A 5,994-nucleotide genomic window follows, 5' to 3' on the forward strand; every position below is an offset into this window, starting at 1 on the left:
TATGTATGGATGTCGACTGATCTCCCTCAAGACATAGCTGGGTCTCTCCTTCTCAACACATATACGAGTCGTTCTACCTCTATAGTTAGGCCTCTGCCTACCCCTCCCCCACCCCCCTCCCCCCCCACACACACCCCGATACATCAAGCACTCTAGTCATGTCTCCCTGCCACACACAAACTTGACATGTGCCCTCTAACGTTCCGGTAGGCCAGTCGCACTATATCTTTGACTTGCACATACACACAATTTCGATGGCTCTCTTCATCGATCTCGCACCCACCCACTTGATCCTCTCTTCGAATCTATTGATAGCTATGACCCCTCCCTCTCTTCTCGTGGATTGCCTGACCCTCTATGTATGATATGGATAGGCCTCCATTCCACACACATTGCATGCAAAATTTTGTTTGAGATGTCATCGACACATATTCCCACAAATAATTCACGAAATCAACCCCACACCCCACCCCCACCCCAAAACAAAAACACTCACGAACGCGGTTTGTATCTCTCACACACACCCACGTAGGTGGGGGACGTGCACGAAGAGAAGAGGTGCATGCACGGCGCACGTACTCCCGTCTCTTTCCCAACCACACCCGCGCGGGTACACGGTGGAGCTCATTTCTGTACAAAAAAGGCAGCCCACGTGGTAATTTGGCACGTGTACTAGTTGTCCACTTGGTGGAGGGAGGATCGTCTACCACGGGTGAACAAACAAATTGCAACTTGACATGTTATGTTAAAAAAAGAGGCAAACCATGTGGGGCCTACCTTAGAGGCAAGGCTCTATATACTGGAGTACTTTTGATGTGTCCCGTCAACTCGCAGAATGAGGATAAGCTTGCTTAGTACGCCGTCTCCCCCGTTCCTAAATATAAGTCTTTGTAGAGATTTCACCATGAACCACATGCGGATGTATATAGATGTATTTTAAGTGTAGATTCATTCATTTTGTTCCATATGTAGTGGAATCTCTACAAAGACTTATCTACTAGTAATAGCTAGCCCCCACTACGAGGAATTCTCTATCCTCTCCTTGAGCCACATCATCAAAATTGATGTAGCCGTTAGATGAAGTAAATCAGTCCATAATAGTCGTCTGATCTAGACGTTGAGAGGCTCCGCACTAAGCCACATGCAAGCATGCAGAAATACCGTGGCACATGCATGTGAGTGGGTTTTAAATCACATCAACATGTATGCATGCAAGCATGCACCGGTAGCATGCATGTAAGTGAGCTTTTAAGTCCCATTAACATGTCAAAAAGAAAAATATAATCCCATTATGCAGTAGGAGTTGGCTAATATTTTTTCCTTACATGGGATGATTTAAATGATGATGGGAGTTTATTTAGTTTGGCTACCACATTTGTCATGCGGTCATAGAGTTTTTTTAGTTCTATGAAATCGATAATTTTGCGCAGAGAGATATACCACTGTTCCGCGGCAATGCGTGAGTACTCATCTAGTAATATTTAGGAACGGAGGGAGTACTATGTAAAGAGTTAGGTGTCGCACAGTGATAGTGTGAGGTGGGCCATGTAATCACTGAGCCTGCGTGTTTTCACTGCTCTTGCACACCTCCGCTGCAAGAATGGACAAAATTGTAATCTAGTAGTAGTACCTCCTTTCGCCGAAACCGTGGGACATCCAGTAGTCCTACCACCTCAGTAATAAAGACCAATGAGCCGTCAAATCACATAGACCCAGCAGTAAGTTGGATGGACGAAGCAACCATAACTCTCGCGCCAGTGAGAGGTCGCGTCCGCTCTGCCTGGGCATGAATGTGGCACCAATTCTTTGGAGCGGTGCTGACCGTTTCAGGCGAGAAGCGCGCGTGGGCGATGGTGGGGCTTTGGGTGGGCCAGGCTGGTCAGGAGCGGGCGTGGCAGCTGTCCGCATGTCCCTACCGGACACGCCCGGAAACGAGAGGATGCACCGACTCTTGCGGCTAAAATCGTACACTACACAACATCTCTCTATAGGAGTAGGTCGATCTGTCGCTGTCTCTAACACACACATGCTGTTAAACACACACACACACACACACACACACACACCTTGGTCCCGTTGCACCTTCTAACGTGACTTATTACACCTAGACAGAGGGAGTAGTAAGTATATGAGATATGGTGGCACACTGACTTAAGTCGAATACAAGTGCCCAAAATTTGTGTGCATGTTATAATAAGGATTCACTTAAAATAGTACGTGAGCGAACAGAGGGATCAATTGGACAGTGTTCCCGAGCAGTAGCGAGATGTGTGAGGTAAGAAACACCGTTGTCGCTTTTAATTTTTCTTATTAAGTTGTTTGTTTCACCCTCACACTGGTGGGACCCAACGTACTACGTGGAGAGAGGTAAGGTGACTAAGGCTGCATTATTTCTGCACCACTATGGATAGTCTTACCACCAAAGCCACATGACACGATTATGATTGAAATCCCAATGACTCCCACACACACAAAAAAACATGGCATGCTTGTCACACGAATGCAGGAATGTATAAAAGGTTATTTCCCTCTCGTTGAACATAACGGGAGGGTTGTGTAGCTGGTTAGCCTGTTCGCTCATCAAACTTGAGGTCTAGGGTTCGATAACTACACTTGAGCATAATTTGTGCCAGGAGGATTCTTTGACTGGTCAAAATGTTTTCTAGGGTTTGCACGCTTCACACTCTCTCCAGTATATATATACACGCTGGAGCCTCAGCGCTTGTAGTTGCTCTCTTCACACTCTCTCGCCCTCTCCCGCTGGAGCCTCAACGCTTGTAGTTGCTCTCTTCACACTCTCTCGCCGTCTCCAGATCTAAACAAGACTTCATTGGCCTCTCTCTCCCCTCACTTGTGCTCAAAGAGCTGGCAGGATCCGTCCGCCGGGAAGGGAAGGAGGCTTAACGCTGTCGCGATCGGCGAGGGACTACCGGCGCAGCTGTTCACTTTCCACCCAGTGGCGGCGCGGGAGGGCCTCCGACCCCTTCTTCTTCGCCACCGTCCCGTAGCCCACCGAACCACGCACCAAGAACCTTAAGGTATAATTTACTTACTCCACATGCATTGCTCTAGCTGCATGTATACCATGAATCTAGGACGTGGTTCAAAGAGGAAAGGAGTGGGGGAAAGTAGTGGGAAAAGTTGTATATAACATGAATCTAGGACGTGGTTCAATGAGGAAATGAAGGGGGAAAGTTGTATAGCATGAATCTAGGACGTGGTTCAAAGAGGAAAGGAATGGGGGGAAGTAGTGGGGAAAGTTGTATCGCATAAATCTAGGACGTGGTTCAAAGAGGAAAGGAAGGGGCGAAAGTACTAGTTCAAAAAGGAAAGGAAGGGACAAGGCTGTAGAGTTTGAGCAGGACTAGATTTGCTACACTCACATAGGGAAAGGTGTCTAAAGATAACAAAACTGGGACCAACACAAATATGCTCCTTGGTTGTTTGTTCTTTATTGCAATAGACTGTGCATGACCACAGTACATCGGTAGATGCACATGGTGCTGGTGCGTCCATACTACCTCTTGAGCTTGCGTTGGTTTCCCCGAAGAGGAAAGGATGATGCAGCAGAGTAGCGTAAGTATTTCCCTCAGTTTTTGAGAACCAAGGTATCAATCCAGTAGGAGGCCACGCTCAAGTCCCTCGTACCTGCACAAAACGATAGCTACTCGCAACCAACGCGACTAGGGGTTGTCAATCCCTTCACGGTCACTTACGAGAGTGAGATCTGATAGATATAATATTTTTGGTATTTTTGGTATAAAGATGCAAAGTAAAAAGTAAAAGGCAAAGTAAAAAAGCAAAGCAAGATTAAAGTAATGGAGATCGATATGATGAGAATAGACCCGGGGGCCATAGGTTTCACTAGTGGCTTCTCTCAAGAGCATAAGTATTCTACGGTGGGTGAACAAATTACTGTTGAGCAATTGACAGAATTGAGCATAGTTATGAGAATATTTAGGCATGATCATGTATATAGGCATCACGTCCGTGACAAGTAGACCAAAATGATTCTGCATCTACTACTATTACTCCACTCATCGACCGCTATCCAGCATGCATCTAGAATATTAAGTTAAAAACAGAGTAACCCTTAAGCAAGATGACATGATGTAGAGAGATAAATTCATGCAATATGAAATAAACCCCATCTTGTTATCCTCGATGGCAACGATGCAATATGTGCCTTGTTGCCCCTTCTGTCACTGGGAACGGACACTGCAAGATCGAACCCAAAGCTAAGCACTTCTCCCATGGCAAGAACTACCAATCTAGTTGGCCAAACCAAACGGATAATTCAAAGAGACTTGCAAAGATAACCAATCATACATAAAAGAATTCAGAGAAGATTCAAATATTATTCATAGATAGACTTGATCATAAACCCACAATTCATTGGTCTCAACAAACACACCGCAAAAAGAATATTACATCGAATAGATCTCCACGAGAGAGGGGGAGAACTTTGTATTGAGATCCAAAAAGAGAGAAGAAGCCATCTAGCTACTAACTATGGACCCGAAGGTTTGAGGTAAACTACTCACACTTCATCGGAGAGGCTATGATGATGTAGAAGCCCTCCGTGATGACGGCCCTCTTCTGGCGGAGCTCCGGAACAGGCCTCAAGATGGGATCTCGTGGATACAGAAAGTTGCGGCGATGGAATTAGGTTTTTGGCTCCTGTTCTGATCGTTTGGGGGTACGTAGGTATATATAGGAGGAAGGAGTACGTCGGTGGAGCACCGAGGGGCCCACGAGGCAGGGGACGCGCCCAATGGGGGGCGCGCCCCCACCCTCGTGACCGCCTCTTTGACTCCTTGGAGTAGGGTCCAAGTCTCCTGGATCACGTTCCGTGAGAAAATCACGTTCCCGAAGGTTTCATTCCGTTTGGACTCCATTTGATATTCCGTTTCTTCGAAACACTGTAATAGGCAAAAAAACAGCAATTCTGGGCTGGGCCTCCGGTTAATAGGTTAGTCCCAAAAGTAATATAAAAGTGGAAAATAAAGCCCAATATAGTCCAAAACAGTTGATAATATAGCATGGAGCAATCAAAAATTATAGATACGTTGGAGACGTATCAGGCATCCCCAAGCTTAATTCCTGCTCGTCCTCGAGTAGGTAAATGATAAAGAGAGAATTTTTGATGCGGAGTGCTACTTGGCATAATTTCAATGCAAATCTTCTTAATTGTGATATGAATATTCAGATTAGAAAGATTCAAGACAAAAGTTTATATTGACATAAAAATAATAATACTTCAAGCATACTAACAAAGCAATTATGTCTTCTCAAAATAACATGGCTAAAGAAAGTTATCCCTACAAAATCATATAGTCTGGCTATGCTCTATCTTCACCACACAAAATATTTAAATCATGCGCAACCCCGATGACAAGCCAAGCAATTGTTTCATACTCTAACTTTTTCAAAACTTTTTCAATCTTCACGCAATACATGAGCGTGAGCCATGGACATAGCACTATAGGTGGAATATAATGGTGGTTGTGGAGAAGACAAAAGGAGGGGAAGATAGTCTCACATCAACTAGGCGTATCAACGGGCTATGGAGATGCCCATCAATAGATATCAATGTGAGTGAGTAGGGATTGCCATGCAACGGATGCACTAGAGCTATAAGTATATGAAAGCTCAAAAAGAAACTAAGTGGGTGTGCATCCAACTTGCTTGCTCATGAAGACCTGGGGCAATTTGAGGAAGCCCATCATTGGAATATACAAGCCAAGTTCTATAATGAAAGATTCCCACTAGTATATGAAAGTGATAACATGAGAGACTCTCTACTATGAAGATCATGGTGCTACTTTGAAGCACAAGTGTGGTAAAAGGATAGTAACATTGTCCCTTCTCTCTTTTTCTCTCATTTTTTAGTTTATTTTGGGCCTTTTCTCTTTTTTTATGGCCTCTTTTCTTCCCCTTTTTTTGGGCTTCTTTGGCCTCTTTTATTTATTTTTTGTTCGGAGTCTCATCCCG

Source organism: Triticum urartu, chromosome 5A, assembly GCF_056163025.1.
Source record: "Triticum urartu cultivar PI428250 chromosome 5A, HENAU_Tu73, whole genome shotgun sequence".
NCBI classification, from domain to species: Eukaryota; Viridiplantae; Streptophyta; class Magnoliopsida; order Poales; family Poaceae; genus Triticum; species Triticum urartu.